At 42.3% G+C, this 12,345-nt stretch overlaps 1 long non-coding RNA gene across 1 annotated transcript; it reads left to right on the plus strand.

Moving 5' to 3' along the window:
- The first annotated feature begins 541 nt into the window (after positions 1 to 541).
- On the plus strand, positions 542 to 11,251 carry LOC138109616 (uncharacterized). The gene is made up of 4 exons (XR_011150641.1): positions 542 to 2,777; positions 5,145 to 5,275; positions 9,407 to 9,794; positions 10,599 to 11,251. It is a non-coding gene; the product is annotated as an uncharacterized lncRNA (long non-coding RNA).
- Positions 11,252 to 12,345: the final 1,094 nt, after the last annotated feature.

Below are 12,345 nucleotides of genomic sequence, written 5' to 3' on the forward strand. Positions count from 1 at the left end.
CTTCCTGGCTAAAAGACTTTTACTAATTTCAGCACCTTTTTACACAATGTGTAATTAAATTATGAAGTTTCTTGCTGCAAGATGTTATGGAGGCTGACAGGATGAATGGATTCAGAAAAGGATTAGGCAAATTCATTTTGTCTATGAAACAACTGGTCAGATACAGCCTCCAGCTTAAAAAGTCCCTGAACCTCCAATTGCAGGCAGTCATTTTGGGCACAGGGAAGGTGATGCAGCCGAGGAGTGCAGATTGGAAAACCAAAATCTGCAGAAAATTACTCAAGTGCATGCTGTGATGGAAAAGTCAGAATCTGAATTTGCAGCATGCCGTCAGTCACTGGCCTCAGGCTATAACTATGATTGATACCAGCTGATGTATGTATGCCGCTACTATGTTGATAATGAAATAAAACTTTCCCTGGTTTATTTGTCTGTCCCTTGAGGAATTCAGTTTTTCAGACCTCTCTCACAGCCAAGAATACTTTTTATTACATTTATTTACATTTCCTGGCTGTGAAGCATCTAAATAGTGTTTCATAAAAAAAAAATCTTTACACGAGAAAGATCAGAAGCGTTCCGTGGTATTTGTTTTTCTTTAAAGAGGGTATCTTTGGCATGCAGACAGGCTGTGGCTCACCATTATAAGTTAGCAAAGGATCATCCATGAGATATTAGCCATAGCCAGAATAATATTAGATAACTAGAAAAGTTAGCTTTTAACGGGATTTCATTTAGAATGAGATATATTATTTTGAATTCCAGTAAACATTTCTATTTTTCCTTGAATGCAAACAAACACCTTGTTATTTTGAGCTCTCTTCCTCTTAAACACTGTGCATTTAGCCCTGATATGGGCATAGGATTCACCAGATTATCCTGCAGTAGAAGAGTGCTATCTTTAGTGAGAGCAATTAAGGCAAAGGGGCTGCAGGCCAGAGCACTGGAGCTGTATAAGAACAGCAGAAGCTGTAGATTAAACTGTATATTAATTACTTGGTTCCCTACTTGGAGCTATGAGCAGCGAATTCTTTAATTTTATGTTGCATTTTTTAAGGTAGTTCGTGGTTCACTAAAACCCAGAGCATCAGGAGGTTTTGTAGGTAGGTATTAAAATGGTGGAACTACTATGGATCTTTTGAAAAAAACAGCTGAAGCAAACTCCAGAGGTGGATCCAGAGGGAGGGTGAAGGGCAGCTCTTGGAGATATCCAGGTACATTGCTTTATGCAAGCTCTTGCACAGGGCTGCAATAAGAAGTGAGTGTCTGATTTGGGCAGGAAGGTCTCCCCTCCTGCTCCACTCCACGGTTTATGGAGCTGCCCACACAGCCTCTGTTACACATGGTATGCTCTCCAAATTAACAGGTTTCTGCCCCAGAGAAGCTTATGCTCTGGAGGAAGTTCGTATCTTTGAACTCATTTGAATTATCCTCATCGGGGAAAATGAAATATCCTTCAGCTCATTCTCATCTCTCAGAAGATCTTTGTCCCCTCGGTCACACTTTTGTCTCCCTCGTTACTGCTGCACATCCTCCCTGTGGACTCTTCCCACAGCTGGGAAGCCTACAAGATTCCCTGGGGCTGCTCCTGATTTCCAGCCAGGCACCAGGGCAGCTGCCTCTTGCCCAGTGCCCAAGCAGGGGAGGGGGCCCTATTAATGTTACTTTGTTTGGTTGATCTGGGTGTTGTCAAACATATGTGCTTTCAAAATTCCTGGCTCTGACCTGGGAAACAGGTGGCACCTTGTTAGCCTTTTCAAGGGGAGTCCTCTTGATCTGCTGTGTAATTTAGGCTCCTGTGTTAAATATAACTCAGTGTGGAGCAATGCCTGTAACCATCGTGCTTGGGCCAGTGCCTGCTCGTCAGTTCAGTGGGGCCCTGCAGAAATGCAAGAGCTCCCACTGGGCGTCCTCCCATCAGGCTAGGGGTCTCTGCCCGTGGTGGCTGTCATCTGTCATGCAAGGAAAGCCTGCTTTGTACCTTACTCCCATCAAAAGCACAAACACCCATTTACTATATGGTAGAGGAGGGAATGGCAGCAGCAAGTCTTCACACTGATTCTGAGATCCATCCCTACCACAGAACCACAGAATCAATGAAGTTGGAAAAGACCTCTGAAATGATTGAGTCACACCTATGACTGAACACCACCATGTCAACTAAACCATGACACCAAGTGCCACATCCAGTCTTTCCTTAAACATCTCCAGGGACAATGGCTCCACCACCTCCATGGGTAGCCCATTCCAGTATCCAGTTCCTCTGATAATAGACATTAATGTAATATAATTTAGTAAATGTGTAATTGTTAACATTTTACTTCTCTGCCCCTTTTTTTCTGTCAGGAGTCTAAATGCCAGCCATCACCTGGGTGATGTGGAAAATGCATGGCTTGAGATTAACCCAAGGTCTGAACTTCCTTCAAAATTGTTGTGTGGCAGGAGGATCCCAGAGAGAGACATGGGCTACCATCAGGCCAAGGAAGAAAGTGTCTGTGCCCCGGCAGGATTGTTGGAAGCAGTTTAAACAATCTCTTCCTGGAAAGGCAAGAGGTTACCAAACCAGGACATTTATTTGTTATTTCCTGCGTGCCCTGACTGAGTTTAGATCACATAGGTGGGGGACAATGTGAGCACACCTAGCTGGGCTGGTGTGTTGGCTGCACTTTCCCTCAGCGATGGAAGGCTTTCTTCTGTGCAAGTTATCGTGCTGGGCTGTACCAGTAACCATAGTGCTCAGCCCAGGGAGGTTTCTGTAAACGGCCATCTCTGTAGTAAAGGTAAGTCTGGCCATTCAGACACACCAATATAACTGGAAAGCATTATCAGTAGGCATTTTGCAGGAACACTGATTTATTTAATTTACATAAAAACTACAAGGGCAGCTCTCTAAGTTTGTAAGTCTTTAAAAGCTTAAACCAAATGAAATTAATAGAAGAATACAAACCTGCTCACTCAACTCTGTCAGCCCAGCTCCCCTCTCAGAAACCTACCTCTGCTGAATGCAGCCTTAGATACACATGATTTACAGTGCATGGTGAGCCTGTGCTGATGCTGTCCTGGGAAAGGTGAGAAGAGCTCTCCATAAAGCTGAAGGAGCCTCACAACAACTACAGTACCCTGGAGCCCTTGCTCCTTCAAATTTCACAGCATCTGGCACAAGCAGCTCTGTCAGCTGTGATGGTTGTGGAGTAGTGCATGCAGAAAAGCTGTGAGCCATTTGGAGCAAAACAAAGTAAGACACCTGACAATATGATGTCACATGGGAATATCCGGGGCACTCAATAATAATTGCACCTGCATGTTATTTATCAGCCACATTTTGGGGTTGTGTTGGCCATTTCCCTTATGTGCATGAGGATCTGCCCCCCTTCTCCATTGCTACCAAACTCTGAAGTTGTTTGAGGGGAGAGTTGGTCAAGTATACCTTCCCATCAGGTTTGTGTGGGTTTTTCTGTGTTTTAACCTGGACACATTTTTTTAGCAAGATTTTGGAGCAAGATTTGTTTTCAGTTTCTTTAAGGGAATTTGGAGCCAGAAAGGAACAAAAAAAGCCTCCTAACACCAAAGGAAATGGTGCCACTGAACAAAGGGTCTCTTGTTTGTAAACTTCGATTTTAAAGTGTTGGTGCATATTCTACTGAACAGTTTTTCATTTTTCATTTACACAGTGCAATGTTTTAAATACTAACCTATTCAAGAATCAAGTACTTTTTAGGGCTCTTTGGAGTGTCTCTTCAGTGCTGTGTCTGTTTCTGAGAAAGCTGAGCTGTCTTCACTCCTATGTATCAGTCCTCTTAGCGAATGTATCCCAAGAGAAAAAGGAGAGAGTGTTTCAGTTCGCAGAGAAGCACAGCTAAAGCAACTGAGCTTAATCTGCCCTATAGCCTGTCAGCTGCAGAGCCTTCCTCACTGAATGATCCTCACCTCATGTTTCTTGCAGCACAAGAACAGGACTCTATTTCAGAAAAATAACAACACAGGAACAAAACAAAAAAATCCCACTCCCTCGCTCCCCCCTCTACTTTCCTTTGAATCTAAACATGGTCTAACCAGGAGAAATTTTTTTTCTCAGCGCTTCTACCTTAATATTTCTGTCTACATTGCTGTGCCTCTCTCTGCCGCCAAAGCTAAGTGTTTGCTGAATTAAATAAACCATGCTGCACTGACAGAACTCATGAATGCTGCTATTGTCACCAGAATCCTTTTCGCTGGTCTGACCCCAAATCCTAACGCCAGCTCTGGTGCAGTAAAAAGTGAACAAGAATCGATCATGCTGACAAAACTAAGAGACTCTCCAGAAAGTAATTTTATAGGCTGGTTTTGTCACCACACGGCAAAACTTTGGGTGTGTTACATCTGGTCTGGTTTGGAATCACTCCTGTCTGTCAGAAAAGGTTTTTTAAATAAGCAAATGCTCAACACAGTCAAGAAAACTCTTGTCATACGTCTAAAAAACCCCAGGTAATCATTTCAGTTGCAGGGTCATTAATAATATTGGATTTAGTGAATTTCCAGCATTTGCATAATGCAATAGGGAATCCACAGGGAAATGGATTGTTCCTACCTGTATTGTGGAGAAGAACTTAGAGCTGATGCAATATAAAGTCTCTAAGATGAAAAATGTGAGTAATTTCAGACAAGATAGTTTTTTAAGTCCTGAAGAGGAGAGGTCTGAATTTTCAAACCAGAACTGTAATAATTAAAGTCTCCTAATGTTGCATGTCTTAAATGCCTACATGCTATTGTATGTTCCAGAACCATATATTACTGAGAAGTTCATACAAAATATTGGGTCTACTCTTTTTTGTGTGAAGTCAAGAGACAAACATGTCCAACTTAGTCTCCAGTCGGTCTTTGTCAAAGTACCCAGGGAAAGAACATCCCACCTCAAATCCTATGCCATTATTTCTTCTGACTCCTACTGTTACTTCTCCTTTTGGACATGCTGAACAGCAACAGCAGCAGCAGAGGTGCTTTGGGTAGTTCTGGGGAGGCACTGGTAGCTCAGACCAGTACTGCAGTTCCAGAAGTGGTATTGACCTGTGGGTTTCAATTTCTCTTCTAATATTTTTGCATGAGGCAGCACGATAAGCATTTTTAGCAATGTTTCCCTCTTCACTTTGTCTTCCTTTCTTACAATATAGCACAAAACCCTCGATGTGGTTGTACAGAGAGCTGCTGCATGAATGACTCATGCTGTCTCCAAACACTGGGTTCCACTGACATCCATCCTCACCTGAGAACTACTGTTTCTCCCAGAATGGGCACTTCCTGGGTGAGTTTTACAGAAATAAGGAGAATTTCCTTCTTCCTCCTTAAGGTGTGAGGAGAAGTGTCATAGTCTGTAATGCTTTCATGTTTGTAAGCAGAAGCCCTGGGCCATCAGGGCTTGCTCTGTTCTGGCTCTGGTGTCTTGGAGGATTGTGGGAGAGCCAGCTCTCGTGGTCTTTGGAGGCAAGGCAAGAGCATAGCAGGAGAAAATCCCTTCCTTAGCCAGGGGAGACAGAGACCTGCAGCTTTTACAAAATCTCTTGTCTAAACGATGATGCCAACATGCCAACCTTGCCATGGCAGTGAGCAACTGAGCCCAGGTTGCCATTTGACTCCTGCTATGCAAGCAGAGGCTGGTACAAACCAAACTGATAATTCACATCCACCAGAATTCAGATTGCAGCTCAGAAGTGACTCTTTAAAAGCTTTGGAATAATTATTTCACCTGTGGTTGGAATTTTTTTCTCCAGGCTCGACTTACAGTTTATAAATATGTGAGACAGGCGATTGGTAATTCAGTTTATAGTTTGTATGAACCCTGAAGCTTATGTCAATGCTGTTATCTATTATAGAAATGCAAACATGCTCTTTGATGTGTTATTCTCAGTGACTTGGGAGGATAAAGATGGAATACTCTATGGGCATTTCTAAAAGAAATTCAGAAACTGCAAGTCTACTAGGACCTAACAACATATTTTCATTTATTTTTTTCTCCTTTGCAGTATGCTTGATTACAGTAAGGTAAAAACAAGAGAAATATTGCATCTGTCTAGGTTTCTGCAGTAGGAGAGCCCAAACTGGTTTCCCTGCTATGCCAAAAGCCCTTTTTTGAGTATGCCAAATGTGTTTTATATTCTAGTGGAGGGGAAATTTGGTAGCACAGACGTAGGATTTATTCTGTTGGACAGATTTCCTTGCTAAAGGAGCACCTCCTGCTGGCTCTGCACTGCACTGCCCTTGGACTGCCTATGTTTCCCAGCCTCGGGAATAAAAAAGGAAGCCGTGTGAGGGTTCTCGAGATAGAGGAAAATGGTCGTGGTGGGACCAGTTCTGCTGCTGCGAAGGGTGATAGGGAGGGCTCCAGTGACTGACACTTCCCAGTCTGCTACAGATAATATTTATATAGTCCCTAATGGAGTGTTGGTACTCCACTAAGTTCAGGGGCAGCACACTGCCTGCTCTCACATTTCTGCAGTGACCCAGCTGAAGTCCACAGAACAGATGGCAGTAAAACTCAGTAATAAGGAAGTGAGAGAGCGCAAAAAGACATTGTGTTTGTCCCTGGCAGCTTCAGTTTGTCCCTGAAAAATAGCTTGGAATGATTTTCCACACAAAATGCCTATTTTTTTTTTTTTTAAGGAGAATGTAGAGTGGCTTTGTGGCCATTTTAGTGAATTTTATTTGAAAATATAAAAGCAAGATGTTAATATGTCCTTTTTGATTACTGCCACAACAAGCAGCTTCAGCGGTTTATTTCCAAGCAATTTCTTCCTTGAAGGTTTGTTTTATATATATATTTTTGGGAGGCTGTTATAAAGTAGTTTTCAAAAATAAATAAAGTCGTCCTACAAATGATACATTAAAGCTGAGCGAAATAAGTTATCCTGACCAGAGTGCTTTTCTTCCTTGGAAAACGAAACCAGTTGAAAATACTTGCTGTCATTCTGATACACAAGAAAAATAAGTCCAAAATATCAACATTTTCCCCAGAATGAGAACACTGCCAGCTCTGACATGTTTCCTTTGGTGATCAAAGCCCTTGGGATGGCTGGAGATGACATAAAGAAAACGTGGTTTGTTCGTTTAAATGCAGTGGGTGGGGAGCATGAGAGAGCAGAGTGTTGTAGGGAGCAGGACTCAAACATAAAATGAGCAGCAAAGATCTGTTCATCAACGCCTTTTGCTAGTAGTAAGCATTTAGCACTGTAGTAACACTTAAAGTCTTCTGTTATTGTTATTCCTAGAGTCTATAAAGAGGCTGTTGAAATAGGCACCAGTAAACAAGCACAAGGAGACACAGACCTTGTCTCGACAGCAGTCAAACTTTGGGTTTACGAAGGGACAACCCATGGTTTATTAAAAAAACATTTTCTTCTTCACTGCCCTGTTTTAATATTTTGACACACCCTAATGAAAACCCAGCAGGCCACTGCAAAACACCGTGCTGTGCCCTGTTGCCACGCACTGTTTGGCTGGGTGTGCCCTCCAGAGTGTTCCTGCAGCCCCCTCCCTTGGTCGCTTGTCACCTGGGGCTGGCTGCCCACGCCTGGGGACGATGCCACCAGGGCGAGCAACAGGGCTCAGGTGCCACCCATTGCAAACGCCCAAGAGTCGGCCCAGGCAAATGCCCAGCCAGGACAGTGCCCCCGGTCCTACACCCTGTATGGCACACACTTTACAGAAAAAAAAGATTGGGAAAAAAATTGGGAAATACTGTAGAAAATGGTTTAAAACTTCTCTGGAACTAGTTTGGTAAATCTTGCTGCTTGTAAAGCCAGACTCTTTTTATCTCATAGGAACTGAAAGGCAGAAGAAAATTATGACTAACATATTTTTAAGAATTAGAAAAAATTACCTAACCCCACATATTTGGAATATCAGAATATTTCCATTTAAGGCTATGATTTTCAAAAGAGCTTATGGGATTGTGGCACCCAGACCTACTCCTGCCCCCATGGAAATGCATATTAATTTGCTATCAACTTCCATGCGAGGGATCAAAACTCTTCAGCTCTCACTGAATTTCCCTGGGAGGTTGGTGACTGTTGCAAAAATCCCAGCTCAAACCTTCTTGCTGTCACTCTGTTTTCTGGGGAAATTCAGTGACTATTGCAAAAATCCCAGGCTGAGCAACCTGATAACTCCTGGCTTTCAGAGCAGGAAGCAAACTCTGTGCATCCTACTCAAAACGAGCAGCAATCTCTCTTCTTCAGTTCAGAGGGGTCTGACATTTTTGCTTTTTACTTGCCTCAAGCTGGACAAATAGTGACCTGTCTGAAGGTTGTAATGGGTTTGTGTTATTTGGGGATTCAGAAGAATCCATGTCTAGGCAAGAGAAAGCAATCCTTGATCTGGCTGTAGCCATCCATTTCTGTTCAGTAGTTCCTGTTTGAAAGGAAGTCTCATGAGCTGGGCTGGGGGTGAAGATGGCTGGGGCAGTGACAAACATACGTTCCCAGCCCACTTCAGTGCCACTGTCACACAGATGCCTTTATCTTTCAGAGATGAGTGGCAATGTGTGCATTACTTTAATTGCTGCTGCGAGGTCTGTGCAGGGGCTTTGCCTCTCAGCACAGAACATCATCAGCTCCGGCCAGGGGGACACTGCAGTGGCAGAGACGGTCACTGTCACCAACCCATTTGTACAGCTTCCCTCTGTGTGTGTGTGAGGGTGCTGGCACAGGGGTGCACACCCTGCTGCACCTCACACGTGCAGATGGACAGCAGCAATGAGAGGGACTGCTCATAGAAGAAACAAATCTGCTTTACACTAATAGCTCTGGATCTCTGCTTGTTTAGAAACAATACTGCTCGTGTATCAAACACATAAACCAGCCGTGCTTGCCTGTGCTCTCAGAGCGATGGTAATTACATAGATTTTTGGACAGTCCTGTCATATTTACTCCACCAAATTGATTAACCTATGTAATGAGTACAGGACTGTGACCAATACTGACCCCACATCAAAGCCTGATACTGCGGCAGTGTGCTGCCCTGAATTTTAATTGTTCAGTAGGTTTTGTAATTAAACCGCAAATGTGCTAAAGAAGAAATTAGGCATTTTAGCTAGCAGTGTATACATTTTTTCCCAGGTGTGCCAATTGTGTACACTATAAAATGTCCAATGCCTGCCTCAATACACAAAGATCTAACAACATGTCATTTCATAGATGACTAAAGCCTCTTCTATTTTTTTTTGCTTGATATATTAAAATACAGAAAAAATGTAATTGATATCCTAAAATTTTCTATATACATTATCATGTAGCACTAAAGCTCTTGTATAAAGGTATAAAAATAAATAAATAATGAATAAATTAGAACTTCAAGTCTCTGTGAAGTTCCCACAGGCTTGTACACTTGGTCCTCAGAGTCCAAAAGAGCTACTGCAGTCAGATGTGTTTTTGTTCTTCAGGATCATCAGTGTGGTACATCTGTTGCTTCAGCCACTGGCTATGCCAGACTTGAGAGAAAACACGTTGCTCATTAAATGAAGACAACTATCATAAATAAACGAGAACATTTGGAAAACTACCCATGCTTCACTTTTGTTTGAAAGAAGCTTCTCTTTTTTTGGAAGCTCTCGCAACATAAAAGAGACGAACTGCGCTGCCTCATTCCACATGATTCTTTCTTCTTTCATTTTGCTGGAGAAAAACACGTGTTTCAACATCTGAGCTTCCAGCAAATGTTGCCTTCTACCTCATGTGCCTGCTCCTTTGGCAAGGAGAATTCCAGTGTCTCTGTTGGTGCAGCTCCCTGCTTTGTTTTCGACCACACAAAGGAGATGGAACTAGAAGGAGGTGGGTTAATCTGGAATTGAGTGGGTTGTGCTAGAAGCGAGCAACTGGGAAGAAGATCCATCTTTCATTCATAAAATTTTGTTTGAAACATATGGGGACAATTAGGAGCTACATTTTCATCTTGATGAGCTGGGACTTGGGAGCCTGCTTTGAGAGTTATTCAAGACTGTGAATCTGGTCTGAAACTATTCTTCTTTAGTGTGCTTGTACTTCTTCCATCTTCCAGTGATTTAGTCCATCTACCAGCGAAGGGTGTCACCAGGACTCACAAAAGGTGATTGTCTCAGTGGGTTTGATTGTGAGCAGGGAGCTTGGCTGAAGGAAGAGCAAAAACCAGGTTTCTTTCCTACAGGAAGACTTGTGCATAATAATGAGGGCAAGATGACAAAATGTGTCAAGTTTGGGGAGTAGCAGTCTGAGATACAGGCTATTTGCCTCATAGATTTGATAGCCAGAGTTCGTCTAGCGTGGGCGAAAAAATGTAGTCATCTTCTGATACTTGGAAAAAAAATAAAATTGTATGTAGATATGTAATTTAGTGGAATGGTGAGACAGTCCTTATCTTTTTTAATTAAAAAATCACCCTGCAGACTAAAGAGTACCCACCTGGCACTGAACAGCATCCTGTAGGTACTGATCTTAACAGAACACTGACAGCAGGGACAATCTCTGTTTTGCTTTTCTTTCCTGTGTGCTGCCCAGAAATCACAAAGGCATCTCCAAGAAGATTTTTCTTTCAATGGGGAAATGGTTCATTCAGCCACCTAGTTGAGTTCACCAACTGGATGTGTTTTTCCTTTGCAGTGTGCTCCAGTATGTCTAGATCCACGCTGAGAGCCTTGGAAACCAGTGAGCACTGCTTCGGTGTGAACTTCCCTGCCCATTTCTCAGCACAGGTTGCTCTCAGGCACAAGATTTTGCAACCTATTTTGGCTGGTCCTGCCACGAAGGTATTTTCTGCATGCTGGAGTTTTTAAGAGTGCTGATTTATGTCATTTTGGCAACCATGTACTGACATTTTTCTACCATTTTGCAATAGTTATTCATCCATTTAAGCATGTGACCAGCCTTGATAAATAAGTGAGGACTCTTAAATGCTGACTGCTGGAATCTACAAAGAATGATGCCTGCATGATCACACCTGAATATGCACAGCACCTTGCTTCCCTGTCCAGAGGCACCCTCTCCCATACAGAAAATACCCTACCTGCCATGCCTGACCTTCTTGAATGTATTTGCAAGGACTGTGCATTAAGTAAAACACCTGCTATCTAAAGAAAATTATGTAGCCCTGCTAAAAACACCAATGTGTTGTATTCTTTGAGTAACTGCATGCAGCTGTAAGAGCAGATTTTAGATTGCAAACAAGATCTCCACATTTTCCATCTGTCTAAATCTTGCAATGACAAAAGACCTTGCAGTGCATAATGATGACTCCAAATAAAAATATATAAATATGCCAGATAAATAAAAGTTTTTGCTTGCCAGAGTTCTCAAGCTCTATGAAATAGCTTTTGACTCTTAAATTGAGACAACCGTTTTCAAATAAAATTAAATGAGGTAACCAAAGACTGAAATCCTAATACAAGAATTAAGAGGCAAGAAAAGTCATAAACAAATTAGTGATATATAATTTTCAGGTAAATATGTTAATTTAAAATAAGTTTGCATACCCATTTGAAAGATGTAATTTCAAGAGAGAATAACCAGTTTAAAATTAATATAATTTATTAACAATTAAAAATTATAACACAAGCAGAGGGAGGTTGGAGGTGAAATATTGAGTTTCCTTTGATAGGTAGAGTAATTATGAAGTATGCTTTTGAAGTTCAAGAAGAGAGCCTTAGGACACAACATTTTTTAAAGTAAAAATTGGCTTGCACTCTGTTCAAGTGATTTATTTTGCACTAAGAAATGGGTGTGAGACATGATGTGATTTAAAATGTCATCCCTTGATGGAACTGCTTGAGGGTGACATCATTCTTTTTCTTTTTTCTCTACTTTTATTTATGTATTTGGCTGCTTTATTTTTAAAGTTTTCTATCTTAGAGAATCTAATGAAATCATGTCGATAGTGAAAAAAACCCCAAGCTATCAACACCTTCACTGTCCCCCAAATAAAGCTTCCCCCTAAAGTTCTGGAAGCTAAAAGCTACACTCTGGAGGGAGCCACTGGGAAGGAACAGAGTTCTCAGTTGCATCTGTCATCTGTGTTGTGGCCAGCTTTGAGGAATACTGCTTGTACATGCCACCAAACAAACACATGGAACAGAGGTTGTAGGAGTGTTGCCCGTTTTCAAGACCAGTTTGACCCAAATATCCCTGGACAGGGAGGGCTGCTCCTCCTCTCTCCTCTTCTGCTTTTTTGCAGGGACCTGGACCCAGACCTGGACCACCTGTACCACCTCTGCCAGGTTTTCTTAGAAGCAATGCACTGTGCAATACATGTGGAGGTCACCACCGTGACTTTTGTGACACCTTTGCTTGCACTGGGCTTCACTGTCAGGGGGAGGCAAAGCTGGCTGTTGTGGCAACAGGCCCAAAGGACAGA

This window comes from Aphelocoma coerulescens, chromosome 4 (assembly GCF_041296385.1).
Source record: "Aphelocoma coerulescens isolate FSJ_1873_10779 chromosome 4, UR_Acoe_1.0, whole genome shotgun sequence".
In the NCBI taxonomy this organism is placed as follows: Eukaryota; Metazoa; Chordata; class Aves; order Passeriformes; family Corvidae; genus Aphelocoma; species Aphelocoma coerulescens.